This window comes from Castor canadensis, chromosome 4 (assembly GCF_047511655.1).
Source record: "Castor canadensis chromosome 4, mCasCan1.hap1v2, whole genome shotgun sequence".
NCBI classification, from domain to species: Eukaryota; Metazoa; Chordata; class Mammalia; order Rodentia; family Castoridae; genus Castor; species Castor canadensis.
In genome coordinates this window covers 108,119,806-108,136,565 of record NC_133389.1, presented here as the reverse complement: position 1 = coordinate 108,136,565, position 16,760 = coordinate 108,119,806, and the positions used below count along the sequence as shown (strand labels likewise).

Sequence of the window (16,760 nt, the reverse complement as noted above, 5' to 3'; positions counted from 1 at the left end):
AAAGAAAGACATTTTATAACTCCCCATATCTCAACTCTTCAATCAAAAGACAAGACTGGTGCATTGGATTAACAAATAAGACCCAACCACTTATTGCCTACAAGAAACACGCCTCACTGGCAAAGACAAAGTGAAATGATGGAAAGCAATATTCCAAGACAATGGTGCCTGAAAGCAAGCAGGAGTAGCTTCATAGAATCAAATGAAAACAAAATCAAATGACACGTTTTAAAAACATAACTTCCCAGAACCTTTGGAACACAGAAGTGCTGAGAGGACAATTTATAGCTACAAGTGTCTATATTAAGAAACCAGAGAGATCTTAAAAACTAACCAAATGATGCACCTCATGCACTTAGAAAAAGAATAAGCCAAACCCAAAATCAATGAAGGGAAAGAAATAATAAAGATCAGGACAGAAGTCAATTAAATGGAGACTAAAAGAATGCAAAAAAATCAATGAAACAAAGAGTTGGTCCTCTGAAAAGATAAACATGATTGACAAACCATTAGCCAAACTAACCAAAGAAAAAGAAAAGCCCCAAATTAATGAAATATAAGATGAAAAAGGGAATGTCACAACAAATACCAATGAAATTCAGAGCATCATTAGGGAATATTTTGAAAATATATTCCAATAAACTGGAAAATCTAGAAGAAATGGATATATTTTCAGATACATAATGACCTGCCAAAATTGAACCAAGTGGATATAAACTACTTAAATGGTTCTATAATGTACAATTGAAGAAGTAATTAAGAGTCTCCAAGCAAAGAAAAGCCCAGGACTATATGGATTCACTGCTGATTTCTACCAAACTTCTAAAGAAAAAATAATACCAATGCTTCTCAAACTATTCCATAAAATGGAAAGGACAGTACCCCCCCCCAAATCATTCTATTTTTTATAGTTGTACTGGGTTATGGTACATTGTGGCATTTGCAAAAGTTGGCTTTTGGCCTTCTAAACCTGGCTAACTTCACTTAAGATGATATTCTCCAGTTCTATCCATTTACCACAAATGACAAAATTTCATTCTTCATTGTGACTGAGTAAAATTCTGTTGTATAGAAATACCACATTTTCTTAATCCATTTATCAGTAGTGGGGCATCTTGGCTATTTCTGTAGCTTAGTTATTGTGAATAGAGCTGCAATAAACATGGTTGTTCAAGTGCCTTTGTTGTAAACTGACTCACATTCCTGCAGGTATATCTAGGAGTGGTATTGCTGGATCATATGGCGGTTCTGTTTTTAGTTTTTTGAGGAGCCTCCATATTGTTTTCCATACTGGTTGTACTACTTTACATTCCCACCAGCAGAATATGAGGGTTCCTTTTCCTCCACATCCTTGCCAACATTTATTGTTGTTTGTGTTCTTGATGGTAGCAATTCTAACAAGAGCCAGATGGAATCTTAATGTGGTTTTGATTTGCATTTCCTTTCCTTATGGCAAGAGATGGTAAGCATTTTTTCATGTGTTTTTTAGCTATCTGGACTTCTTCCTTTGAAAAAGTTCTGTTCAGCTCAGTTGCCCATTTCTTCATTGGGTCATTGATTTTTTTTAGAAGTTTAGTTTCTTTTATCTCTCTGTATATTCTGGTTATCAACCCCTTGTCAAGTGTACAGCCAGCAAAGATTTTCTCCCATTCTGTGGGCAGTCTCTTCAATTTAGAAACCATTTCTTTTGTTGTGTAGAAGCTTTTAAATTTTATATAGTCCCATTTGTCAATTCTTTATCTTAGTTGCTGAGCCATGTGAGTTCTACTGAGGAATAGCCTAGGCCTATTGCTTCCAGTGTATTACCTGCTCTTTCCTGCACTAGCTTCAAAGTTTCAGGTCTTATATTATAGTCCTTAATCCATTTTGAGTTGATACTTGTACAGGTGGTGAAAGTCATGGATCTAGTTTCAGTTTTCTTCCAGCAGATACCCAGTTTTCCTAGCAAAATTTCTTGAAGAGGCTGTCTTTTATCCATCATATGTTCTAGGCATCTTTGTCAAAAATTAGGTGAGCATAGCTGCATGAATTCATATCTGGGTCCTCTATTCTGTTTCACTGGTCTTCACATCTGTTTTTGTGCCAGTATCATGCTGTTTTTATTCCTATGGCTCTGTAGCATAGTTTGAAGTCAGGTATCGTGATGCCTCCAGCGTTGTTCTTTTTGCTCAGTATTGCTTTTGTTATTCACAGTCTTTTGTGCTTCCAAATGAACAAGCCAGTATTACCCTGGTATTAAAACTGGATAGGGACACAACAAAAAAGGAAAAAAATGACCATTTTACTTGATGAATATAGTTGCCCCACATCATGTGGCATCATTCTGACTGCTCTCCTGCCTCTGCCTTCCCCTTTAAGCATGTCAGTGATGAAGAGATTGGGCCCTCCTGATCATCCAGGCTGCTGTAGTCAGCTAATCAGCAACCTTCCTGCAACCCAGTTCATCCTTTGCTGTGTAAAGTAGCAGTCACAGTTTCCAGAGAATATAAATCTATCTACCTTAGCTTCTTTGAGCTTGCTAAATTGTATTTTAGAACCTGTTCTATTACTGCCCCTGTGATCTAAGTTAGCTGATAACTACTAACAACTGAATCATTCTCTACTTAGCAGTTTAAAACTTAAGATTCTTTTTCCATAATGAAACTTTTCTGGCCACCTCCATATATCCTATCTTATCTATACCAAATATTCATGTTTTGAACAATTTTTTAAATTTATGTCACTGTATTTTATATTTTATCCCTAAATAAACTGTAATTTCTATGAGAAAAAATATGTTCACAAAGTACTTAAAATAATACACAGAAATTATTTTAAGACATGCAAAATTGAGTATACAGTGTCATCTAGTTATTGAAGATGCAGAGACATATGATTGAAATATTAATAAAATTATCTCCTTTTACCCTCCCTGTCTCATATGTAACCTCCCGTTAGCATAACCTGTTTTTCATAATATTCCTGTATTTGTATTAGGTCTATATGAAAAAAATATGCTGAGTGTTTTGTCTCATATGTCACTTCTGAACTACCCCAATATGATTGTCAATTATAAACTGAAGATACAAACACACGTACTGTGTGAATTTGAATTTGGAAGTAGAGAGTGAATGTATAGGTATGAAAGCAAAGAAAGGTCAAAGGAAAAACTCTCCAAAATGTAAACAATAATTATATCTAGGAAGATTGTTTTAGTTAATTATGGCTGCCATAACAAAATACCATAGACTAAGTGGCTTGTAAACACCAGATGTCTGATTCTTACAATTCTGGAGGCTGTGAAGTCCAAAATCAAGGCACCACTATATTCAGTGTCTAGTGAGAACCTGGTTCCTGGTTCCTGGTTCATAGATGGCTGCCCTTTTGCTATGCCTTCACATGGTAGAAAAGACCCTTTTTATAAGAGCACTAACACTATTCATGAGTTTCTACTCACAAAAATTAATCACTTTCTAAAGGCCATACCATCTGGGGTAGTCTGCTTTTTCATAGCTATCACAGAATGCTTGATATAAGCATCTTAAAAGAAGGAAATATTTATTTTGCTAAGACTTTCAGAGGTTTTGGTCCATCATGGTAGAGAGAGCATGGCAGAGCAGCTCACATAATGGTAGGTAGGAAACGGAGCAAAGCATTAACAGGAAAGAACAAAGGAAAGGTACAATCCCAAGACCATGTCCCACCTGACCTACCTCCTCCAGCCAAGCTCCACTTCCAGAGTACCAACATCTTCCAATATTCTATTCAAATGTTGAACCCTTCATAGATTAAATCATTAAATCAGAGTCCTGATGATCTAATTATCTTCTCCAACCAGGCCCCACTTCCAGAGTACCAACACTTTCCAATGTTCTATTCAAATGTTGAACCCTTCAATAGACTAAATCAGAGTCCTGACTACCTAATGATCACTAGAAATGCCCTCACAAGCACACCCAGACATGTGCTTTACTAATTTCCTAAGTGTTTCTCAGTCCAATCACATCATGACATTGAGTGGTTAGGATTTCAAAATATGAATTTGAGAGAAGCAAGCATTCTCTCTTTAGGGAAAGAGGATTATCATGACATTTGTTTTTGTCTCTATACTTTGCCAGATTCTAAATCATCAAATAAGTATTATTACTATTATAACTTTTTTAAAAAACTTGAATTGGGGAGAATATTTGAAATATTTTCATGGCAAGAGTTTTTAACCTTTACATAGAGCACTTTATCCTTTACATAGGCACTCGCATATAGCGTTATTAGGCATTGTTAGGAGTATAAACTGGCCCAATTTCCTGAAGATCTTTTGCAAGGTCTTGCAAATGTGTATCTCACTGACATAGTGATAACACTCAAAAGATTTTTCCTCTGGAAAAAAATCATACCAATTCACAAAAAATATTCTGCACTTAAGTACAGAGTTATTTCTATCATATTTTTAAAATTTTTATTTCTAAGTGAAATTATTATTTGGGGTGATGGGGTTATACATGATTTCTATTTTCATTTTTAGACTTTTCTGTAGTTTTCAATGTTTTCCCTTTGTTTTTCCTTCCTTGATTCCTTTAATGTCTCTGAGGATGATACCAGTAAACTAATTTGCCACAGCAGGTTATGTGCAGAGAGAAAACAGAACTCCTTTAGGTACAAGATGGTTTTTCACTAAAATCAGAAGATGGGATGATTTTGCAGTCAAAATGAAGTCGAGGCAATTTTCTATCTCTCTGGGCCTTACTATCCAGTTAACATTTCAAATGTCACCTTTAGGACTTTTTTTTTCTGTATTAACAACCCTTACTTACCATCTCTGAAACACATAATTGATATCCTCAATTACTGTAAGAAACAGATTAGCACATACTTCATTATTCACAGAGTGGACATAAACATTGAAGGTATGATGAGGAGAAAAACAATGATGTTTTCTCATGATGGTTTTGATTTTAATTAAAAGCTAGATCACTTTAATGTCAACCCTTTGCATTTGACAGATTGGGTCTTTTTTTGTTCTTACTAACACAGTACTTGGGTAGTATGAATTAATGTTAAGATACTCAACTAGAACATGAAGGGACTCTCTTGCCTTTGCCAAGAAGAAAAAAAGCAATCTAACAGTCTTAGCCAAATTGGAAATTTCTTATACTTTAAAGTACCATATTTTTATCAAATCTAAGGTGTCATAACTTGTTGAGATGAAACACTATTTGGGGTATCAGAGAAAAATACAGCAAAGTAAACTGTGAACAAGTTCATATTTCAATTATAAGAAGTATCCCAGATGTTCAAATAAGAGGAGGGAATATATCTGAGAATCAAGGTAAGATAATGAAAAATTTAACTGTTTGAGCCACAGAGTAGAGGCAGTTCTCCCTCATTTTTAGTTAAGTTTCTGCTTTCTGAAAGGAAAAGACAAAATTTGTAAATATTCAGTTTAGCAACTCAAAGACTACTTCCAACTCCATACCATGCTGCATAACCCCCAGTCAGCAATGTGCCAGAGCCAGACTCAGACCAGGATTTGCAAGAAGGTTATTAAGTTGTCAAGAATTTTATGAACCAACTTTTCCAATGAACTATTAAAAATTAAATTATATTACTTTTAAATTAAGTAGATTCTATCAAAAACAAAGGTAGTAGGTACACAAAAAGTATTCACCAACTATGTCATGACCTTTTATTACAACCTGTGCTCTTGGGATTATGCCTTTTGTGTCTGTAAGTATATACACCTGTGAATGAGCTGTCTGCACATCTCTTCAACTCTGCATCCAGTGACATCACTCTGATACTTCAAATAAGTCTTGTTGGAATATATGCCACAGAAATCTGGCATAAATATGATAAATCAGTATACCCTCCACCCCAGAAAACCTCTTATTAAATATTTATCAACATATTACTGCATAAAATAACAAAAACCATTAAAAAAGTTTGAGTCTAAAATTGATTCAATACCTACACATTACACTGATTTATATCTATATAAAGTACTGGATCATAGAAAAGATAAGAGGTAGGGACATTAAAAAGAAAAATCTAAAACCTAAACATTGATCCTATAAAGCTTTTTTTTAAAATATAAGCTTTACATTATACAAATTATTCAGGGGAGGAAGATTACTTATATTCAGTGTTCGAATTTCAGTACTCAAAATGTCTGAATAACCTTCTTACCCTATTTAAAAACTGCAAAATGCTACATACTGCAACATTTTAAAATCATATGCAACCTCTAATTTGTGTGGAACTATATTTTATCCATGTTTCCCATTAAATAAGAGAGATGATTACTATTATTTCTCAGTGACAACAACCTGGAATGAATTTGACTATACAATGTTGCCCTGGGAATGACCCACCTCATCTTCCAAACACAGAAACCCACTGGGTCAAATAAAATGTGTTTGCTGAACTGAACACTGATGGCTGAAGCAATAATCTTTTTAAATTTTCTATCATTTCATGAAGAATGATATTAAGCAATTTCTGTTCAAAAAAGTTCCCCCAAATACCCTGATCTTATAAACTGTCTAAGACTGCAATTCACGGTCCTTTGCCTCATATCTGTGGTAACCTGAGGAGGTTTATTTATGAGAATTCATGTAAATCCCATTAGGCTCTTCTTAATACCCAGTGGCACTTTAGGGCTAATATATTTTATTCTATTTGCATTTACATAATGCAATTTGATAGTCTCATACTGCATAATCTCATTTCTCTCAGTTAATTTTTTTTAAGAAAAACAAATTGGTTGCAGCTTTTCTACAAAGAAACCCTATGTGAACTGTACTCAAATAACTTGCAAAGATCTGGTTGCCATGGCTATACAGAAAAAGTGAGACCTATTGCTAATAGGAATGTTGAAAAGACTGATTTCCTACCTGAATTCATGATACTAAGTTTTTGATCATCTGAATTAATGAAGCCAATGCAGCATCCAATTCTTATCCAAGAAACTGGGGGAAAATAGCCCTTTTAATGATTTTTTTTAAATCAAGAATATATGAACATTTACAAACAAACAATTAAAAACGTAGCAATATTTATGTTACCTGTATTAGACGCTATCTTATTTCCTTTTACAATACTCTTTCTCCTTAATGTAACTAACGTTTTCCCTAGGTATTATTTCAGACCCTAGTATCATGACACACTGGGTTTGTCACTATGAACAAAGTAAAAGTGAAATCGAACATGGCCCCTGCAGGAAATGTCAGCAAAGCCCCTCATTTGTGGGGCAAAGTTCCACAGAGAGATTGTAGAAGAGTATGATGGAAGATAAACCTAGAAAAGAACTCACACATCCTGAAGAGTGGATGAGACATATTGTTGTGATAAATTTGACATTCTATTGTAATGCACCTAAGAATCATCAAATGTTATTTTTAAAATAATGCACAATTTTTAAAATGCTTTAGAAGCATCTTGCTGATAGCTAAGCAAGGATATTTTCAGGAAAAAAAAAGTTGCCTGAACAAGGGAACCAATCAACTTGTTAGGTTACCACTGCAAAAATATAGAACTTGCTGTGTAAAATAGACTTCAAGTGTCATTGCATGGACACTTCTGTCTTCTATTTTAAAAGTCCAGTCATAGTTGTGATGACAATATAGGAGCATGGTAGCTTGAAGAGTTTCAGGAAGCAATCATGGACTGAGTTGCAAGTCTCTATCTTATCTCCTTGCCAAACACCCTGCAGGATGCAAAGTCTAGTGTCTCTCACCTACTTGCAAGTATTCAATTCTTGGGAAGAAGCCAGTCAAGCCAGTCTGCCCTTTCCAATTCCTGAAATTCTGGAAAATAACATTTTTGACCATCCTAGTCATATATAGAGAGATTATAGATAGGTAGATTAGATTAGATTCAATAGATGATTGATAGGTAGGTAGATAAATAGCAGATAGATAGACAGATAGATATCTGTATCTCTACTCTCTGGATATAACTGGTAACAATCTGGTTTGAATCTTTTCTTTGGTTTCTAGCAAGTAAGTATACATTTAAAAATACATAACTCACTTGTATATGCATAATGTATACATGTAGCAGCCTAAGTAAATCATGCTTCAGTTTATGTTTTGATCATTTTTCTTAAGAACTATATGAGATAATGAGAAAACAATGACTCAAAGAAAAAAAAATGAAGTTTGTACAAGATATCAGATTTCCTTATCTTTGGGACTAGATAGAGACATTGGATCTGGATGGAGAGAAAAAGAATTCATATAAAATAGTCAAAACCCTTGTTGGAGTAAGTGGCCTTCAAAGGGAATGGTTTTTAATCACATTTACATTGCATCACATCAAAATAATAACACACACTAACATCAGCAGTGACTACAGCTTATTACTACAATAATTCTTATATGGGGAGGGGAATTTAGCTTTGGTTGGGTGATTCATACCACAGCCCTAGGAGTGGGAGGAAATCAATGAACCTATGCATTTTGAAAGCATTTCCAGGTGAAACAACAACTTTCCACCCCTCACCCCTTTTCCTGAATTAATGTCTGCTTTAAGCCTGATTAAAGCAGAACTTCATTCTAGACCAGGTTGGTGGGGGGGCTGTTCCTAAGATTAAGTGAATTTGGCCACAGGGTCTGGATCTATATTCATATTCACTGTACCTCTTTGAGATAAACTGAATTCTTTGCTTCTTGATTTAAGACAAACTGATAGACCAATGCTGAGTCCAGCTACAGGCAATAGTTTTAAGTCTATAGTGGTTGTTTTTATATGTTTGATTGCTTTTAGATGGAGCATAGATTTTTTTCCAGTTTCCCATAATTGCCTCTATCCTTTCTTAGACTGGGTTTCATTAATTTATCTGTTTTCTAGTTAGCCCCTAAAGGAATTTAGTTTGTAACTATTTGGTCAAGATAAGAGATTTTGTAGTTTTAAGACTTTTTACTTAAAGATTTTCATTATGGTTAATAAGGGAATAAATTTTGGTGTCCTATTGGCCAGTGCGGTGACTAACAATAACATATATTTCAAAATAGCTAGAAAAAAGGATATTGAATATTCTCATCACAAAGTAATGATAAATGTTTAAGATGATGGATATGCTAATTTTACTGATCTATCATTACACAATATAAACATGTACAGACACATCACATAGTACCCCATAAATACGAATAATAATTATGCATAGATCAGAAACATAATTAAAAACTCCTTACCATAAGTATATGACAACTAATACAGGGACTGAGTGGAACATTTCTCTGGACAAGTATAATTATTCTATTTCATTTGTCTTTTTACCAAAGATCTTGATCCTATTGGATCCATAATGAGCTCAAGATCTGTGCAGATCATCTCTGTAATTGATGTTAAAAACAAAAAGCCATGTCTTGGACCCCATGGGCAACCTGATGTTTGGGCTCAAATGAAACCTTGCCATCAGTCTGTGTCTCTATTACTTTCTTGCAATTATAAGTTATGTCATAGTACTCCCAGTGGTGTGTCAACATGACAGTATTCCTTGACTAGCAAATCAAGAATTCTCAAGTGGTAGAGTGCCTGCCTGGCAAACATGAAGTCAACCCCTAGTTCAACCCCTAGTTCTGACAAAGAAAGAAAGAATTTAAAACATTTTCCACTCTTTCTTAAAGAAATGCTTATTACTCTCTGATAGCTTTGAGTTGGCAAAGTTGATGCTCCGAGAGATTATTTACAAACATGTGTTTCCTGTACAGAGAAAACTACTGCTGCATGGGTAGAATTTCCAAATGATTCAAAAAGATCATGCATAGCTTATGAAAAGCAAAATATTAGCATTGCCTTCCACTCAATCTCTATCTTCAACTGTTTCTTTACTTAGTATAAGCACCAAATATAAATTTCTCTTCCCCAAAGTTCTTAGGAATTCAAGAGTGTTTTCCTTCGCAGCTTGCTGTCACCCTGGGCTCTGCTTCTGAAGAAAGGCTTCAGTTACTGTTGGTCTCAAATACTCAAACCCATCTAGGAGTTTTAATTTCTACTTCCTCCAGCAAGGCCTACATATCAAGAGACATACTTAAAGCTCACTCCCTTCCTTCCCTCAGTTATTCCATCACCCCAGGTGCTGAGATTTTTTTATCTGGCCTGAGCGATAGAGAACAATCGTTGGCAGTATATTTTTCATGCCTGTTATTCGTGGCACACTGTCATGCCCCAAGTACTTCGATACTCTGACTTTTTAAGCCAGTAAAAACGCTTGCATTCTTCAAATACAAAAACATGTTCTCTCTCAGAACTGTTGTTTTGTCTCTGCATTTATAAACCTAATTTTAAAACTAAAAGCCAAGGATTGACTGATTTTTTTATTCTGATACTATAGCAACCTTTCCCCAGAGAACTGGATTCTCGAACTTCACATCTTAACTTTGATAAGAGGAAGGCTGTAGGGTAAAGAGGAATTACCAGCTATGAACAGTATTCTAGAAGTCCGACATTATTCCTGATTATTGAGTTTAAAAGGATAAGAAGTTAATATAAAATTCAAAACTATGTGTGTATGTGTGAATGATTCTCTCACACTGGTGTTTACAGTTACTAATGCTATTTAATTAAATTCTATTTTTATTCAAAGTTTGAATGACACAGTTTTTTAAAATAGTTTCTTGAAAATTTAAAAACACAAATGTTTTTTAAAATATCTGAGTCTATATACACCCTTTTACTTCAGGCCAGTGTAAGTAGCAAATTCTTTTGCAGTGAGCTTGGGCTTTCATTTTATGTTAAATGAACTGTGCAAATTTGATGTGATTTAAAAAAATAACATGTTACTATATTCTTACTTCAGGTATAAGATTTGAGAAAAATGTGTAAATTGCCCCAGAGTTTAATATTTCAGAGCTGGCAGGTCAACTTTATTATAAACTATACACAAGCTATTGCCAAATAAGTGACTCTTTCATGTTAACTAAAACTACCCAGCTATGATCTTTCATCTGTACCACAGAGATCATATTTTGTTTCCTTGCATCAGAACTGGACAAGAAATTTCACACCATTATTATCATTCACAATTTTCATACTTTAATTTTTTCCCTGTATATATAATACGCATTATATAATCAATCAACTGATAGGACTAATATGAATACAGGAACATGCCAGAAATCAGTAACTATGGAAAAGAATTAGATATGATAAAGGACCGTGAGGGAGGCCAATCAACTGCCATGACACCCTGTGCTAGTACAACAAGCAACAGATTTGTTCAGTCTTAGGACAAATTTACTCCAGAATAATGTGAGCTTTGAATTCTAGGTGGCCTTTGGGAAAGCATGACTTGCATAACATGCAAACGCCCTGTACACAAACTTTTTCTAACTGTGCAATAACTACTTCAGAGTCAGGAATTATTATGATGACTGTTATTTCCCTCAAACTATCATCAAAATCATTCAAATCACCACCTTTTTGACTCCATTCTTTTCAAAACATTTTCCTGCCAACATGATTTATCAAGATGGAAAAGTGATTGCAGCTATTTAATGTGTCTGTACGTTGTTTTCCAGGTGCCTGAGACATTTTCGTTCCATTTAGAAGGATGCATAACAGCTTTGGAATGTTGCTTTTTTCAATTGAAAAAGTGTTAAACACCTATCAGTCACCACCCTATTTTCTATATATATACTTACAGAGTCTTCACTGAAATTTTATGTTAGACATTTCTATTGATCAAATTCCAACCAGGAAAGCAGAAACCTTTCTAAGTATTTAAGACAAAGTCAACTTAATTTAGGAATGGGAATCAGAAGACAAATTGACAGGGAAGCTACAAAGAAGTTAGAAACAGAGAAACTATGACCATTCCAGAGCTAGAGGGAACAGGGAGAAAAGGGAATTGGTGAAACCTAGGTCCTGAGCTATCAGGATCTGGAGTCATGGTAGGGCTGCCAAACATTGCCGTGTCGCAGAGAAAAAACAAGCAGGGCCAGAGGTGCCACCAAAGCAGAGAAAGGGGGGAAGAAGCAGTCTGTATTCAATCTCCCGCCCAAGCTTCCCATTTCCTATTCCAGGACAAAGCCAGAAAGGCATTCAGAAAGATGGGCAGTCCCTCCTAATAAAGCACGGTCAGGACGAATCTAAGAGCAAACCCTAGCACAGCACTACTTTCCCTTCTCTTCAGGTACAGAAACCACTCCACTTTTTGTCAATAGTTCAGCCATGTGCATGTGAAATAAAATCTACATTTAATCCTTTCTATAACAATCATCACATAAAATATCAGAAGACGGCTTTCTCAAAAAGCTTAGAGTTACAAATCTCATCAATATCAGAATATGAATATACAATATAAACATAAGCAGGATTTTGAATCATTTTTACAGATATATAGTTATTTTATCCTCAATGACTCAGATCTAAAATGTTCTACAATGTAGATTTAAGATTTCTAATCTGGCAGTGTAAAAAATTCAACACAATTACTTCCTTTGGAGTAAAAACTACCAGTTGGTCTTAAATGGCAGCAAGGACAAAGAGCATTATAAATCTTAATCACATTAACCTTTTTAGTCAATCATACATAGGTGACTTTGCTTTCAAAATTTCTGGGTTGATTTCTGTATGGTTTATAAATGCATTTCTTAAAGTGCATAAGACAATGCAGACTCAATTCCTGCTTTTAAATTATCGATATTCTAATTAAGTATATATATGTATGTATATATGTATTCTGACTTTTTTTCCTCAGTTTGTAATATGATCATGCTTGCTAGAATCCAAGGAGCATGTGAATGCCTTTCCTTAGCTAATTGCCAATCTCAGCAAATGTACAAATCAATTTCACTAATCTTCAGCAAACCCTAAATTAAGAAATGAAGCTATAACAAGCTTATTGATTCCTTGCCAACAATTTTCTCCAATATGTTGCTTCTATTCCATAAATTAAAATGTTTCCACTGTGTCCTCTAAAAGTCATATTTAATTATTAACAGACTGCTTTACTTAATGTTGCCTTGTTTCTTTAAGAGAAGCCCAGTTCTCCCCTAAGAACTCTGCTCCCCTTGTAGGTATTAAAGGGAAGGCTACTTTTTCTCCAAAGTATCTACTTCAGGGTCTGAATCTGAGCTCTTCTCTGCTTCTCCAGGACATACCTCCTCCATTTTCTTCTATAAGCCTCTCCTCCTTTGAAGTCCGTTTGTGTCACTAAATGTCTGATACTGTTCTTCTTTTGTGCAGAGACTGAACCCAGGGCCCTGTACATGCTAGCAAGCTTTCTACCACTGAGCTACATTCCCAGCCCTGACACTCCTCTTTATCAAAGGAGACAGCCAAGTCCCTGTTGAGTCCCCTCATTCATTGAAGAATTTGACACATAGCTCACTGCCATAACCTTAATTTCTTCCACCATCCTAGCTATTTTCAAGAGCCACCAGAGAACAAGTCTCTGAAATCTCAAAACCTTCAATCCTCATCTCCAACGACCTCCTCCTTTCCTCCACTTCAGTCATCTATCCTCATGGACACCCCAGAACCTATTATTACCTAAACTAACACCATACACTTAAGACTATATATTCTTGAGTTAAAATTTCTCCCTATTCTAGCTTGCTCATTAAATTAGCCCCCAACATCAGTTTTTCCATTAAAATCTGTAGTTCTCAAATTTTATCAGGATCTTCCTCTCTTTTCTTTCCTTATATTTCAGCTTATATTTAAGGCCCAACATTTCAACAATCCTGTCTTCTTCCTCATCTCTTCATTTTGACTTCTTCCTTAAAATATCTTTTCTATTAAATCCTTCCTCTTTTCCCATAATTTCTTCGCCAAGCTACCCCCCAGTAAGCAAACTCAAAGGGACATCCTAAAATTGTCCCAATGAGAAGCACAGCAACATCTGTCAGAATACAAACTACCAGCTTGAGGGAATTGAGAGTTTCAACATTAGATAACTACAATTATTCTTTTTAAAATGTTAAAGTTTTGTGTAACTGGATTTTCTGTAGTGGCTGTGATAAAAAAAATAAAAGGAAATATGTGCAATCAATATGGTACAGAAAATAGGGTACAGGTGTCCAATTTTATTCAGAATTTGAGAAGATGTGCAGTGTGCAATAGGCATTAAGTTATTATGACATAAATAGTCATTAAGCTGTTTGAACCTAATTACACTTAATAAGCAAAACCGTTAAGTATTTTTGGGGCCTAGAGGCACTGTGAAAAAAATTGCTGAAACATTACAGGAACAGAAACTGTTTGGGAAGCTCTGTCCTTGCCTGTTGTTAATTTTCCTTTATAAGGATTCTCCCACTATTTTATTTTTGTTTATAGTTCTACTCCAGCTGTGATTTCATTCAGCTTCTTCTTCTTGGTAATCATGCTATCTCTATTTGCTTTCATTAGTTATGATTCTTTCTGCCTGATTTCTATCATAACTTCTTTCTCTTCTCCTCTGCAATGATTTCCAAATCCTCATATCATTAATGTCTCTTTATTGCATTAAAATACTATGTTATAAAGAAAATAAGTTTTAAAAATCTGTCTAAGTACACACATAAATATCTGTTTTATACATTTGGTATATGTGTGACCAACAAGCTAATGATGTACTTCAGCCTTCTTCTGAAAGAAAGGGGTTCCAGTATTTGACTTCATACATTGTGAGACTGCTTCTTTAAGGTTGTTCTCCTTTCATCCCATATTGGGGCTTAAAGTTCAATGGCAAGTAGTTTTGAAAGGAAGGGGGACATGAAACCAAGAGAAAACATCATAAAACCTCTTACATCAATTGCTTTTATTTAATTTTTAAAATCGCCAATTTTGGAGGTCACATAACTGAGCAGTACATTATTCATTATGCACGTCCCCCTAGCTTCAGATATAAACCTCTGACATATGGATAATGATGGTAGGGATTATCTAGGTTACTTTTCAAGGACTTGAAGGTCATTTTGTTGAAACCATTAATTCTTGACATGGGCCCACACAGGTTTCTATTAAGTGACCACTTTGGAATCAGGAGGTCTGAAAACTGGACCCTCTGATCATGTTAATACCACCATTTTCTAAACATGTGTCCTACAAAGAGCCACACCTTAAATCCCCCTCCCTCCCTTAGCTCTATCCTCAGGGAGGTAGATTTGCAACTTTTTTTCCCATCACTGCCTCATGAATAAACTCTCTTTTGCAAAACTCATCATTTCATTTCAGTGATTGACATACTGCACAGGCAGTAAAATGGGTCTGGTTCCATAGCAGATGTGTGATTGGGGAAAAGCAAAATAAAACTGTAATTCCCAAATACAAGGCAAACTGAAACCTATCAGTCCTTTTGCTTCTGATCTTAATAATAGGAGTGTCCTTCAAAAGGTGGACCCGTTCCTCACGGAGCTAACCACACAAACGTCTGAAGGAAGACATTTCTTGGAAAATGATGGAACAGTTGCAGGCCAAACCAATGGTTCACAGTAGCAAGGATGAGTCAGTCATCAACAACAGCCTATGTGAGCTACAGCATAGCTACTTCATTTCTTCCTTCAAATCTCATTCAACTCTCTCTTTTTTAGCTCACTCTAACTGGAAACACAAGAAAACAGAAACCTAGTTTGGCTAAGAAAAGTGGACACATTACAAAGCCACCACAAACACAGTACCTACTAGCTTGCAATTAATTACAGGCAAAATATGTGCACATTGAAAGATAAATATCAGAAATTGCATAATTATAAATATTAAATGAGTGGGTTTTAGGAGCAGTAGAGAGAAGAGCAAGCAGTGGTGAATAGGTTTAACATAACGGCTAGATTTCAAGTAGGTAAATGGGTTTGGGGAAGGAGTACTCCAGTGAAGAAAAAGGTCAAAATTCCAGAAGCAGCACTAACCAGGCATTCTAAGAAAACACTGATCCAACTAACCAGACCAAAGGTTCAGTGAAGTGAGGAGTGTGTAAATGAGTCTGGAAAGGGAGGTGGTGACAGACCACAGTTTTTGAGGCCCATGCCTCCGAACCTGGTTTTATTCTTCAGGCAAATGGGAAATATGAAAATATTTTTGACTCACTCCTATTGGTTCTACTTTTTTTCCTGGCTCCAGTATTTATTTCTCCTCATTATACTTTATGAAATGATTCTTCATCCTTGAGTTAGCATCACATGTTGGTTGTACAGAAATACTGTATGTAAAAGGAAATTGGTTTGGGATTTGTTGTAAGACAAATGGGGCCTGAGATATAAACAGGACTTTAAGAAAGTGACCCTTAAAAAAAAAAAAGATAGTGACCCTACAAAAGATGACAGCATGCAAAACAAACTGAAAGGGCCAAAAGGAAACTGAAGATAAACTTTCCTCCCCAGCAGCATCCTGACCTCAACTCTGAGCAGAAGCTCCCCCATGAACCTGTTTATTAAGTGCTTCTGTAGGCTACAATTGGCAACTTGATCATTTTCACTGGACACAAGCCCATTCTCTCCCGACAGACTTGTGCTCTGAATCTTCCAGTTAAAGTCCCACAGCAGGGCCCGCTGCTCAGCTTGCATTGGTGCAAAGAGCCCTGGGATGAGATCCAAGAGTTCTGTACTCTGATCCATCAACTGCAGCTTCCTAGCTGAGATCTTGGGTACAACCCAAGATATAACTCTTGCAAGCTTTGTAAATGACTTGGTTAGATTGATACTCTCTAGGATTTCTTCCAGATGCAATTTTTAAACTTTCAAAACATACTATTTAAAAGAACATCCGAATTTTATTTTTTTCTTCATTTTATTTTATTTTATTATTCATATGCGCATACAAGGCTTGGGTCATTTCTCCCCCCTGCCCCCACCCCCTCC

General features: G+C 35.5%; 1 pseudogene; it reads right to left on the bottom strand.

Annotated features, from left to right (window-relative positions):
• The window catches only part of LOC109703400 (large ribosomal subunit protein eL6 pseudogene), a 167,769-nt pseudogene extending 151,252 nt beyond the window's left edge, over positions 1-16,517 (bottom strand).
• Positions 16,518-16,760: the final 243 nt, after the last annotated feature.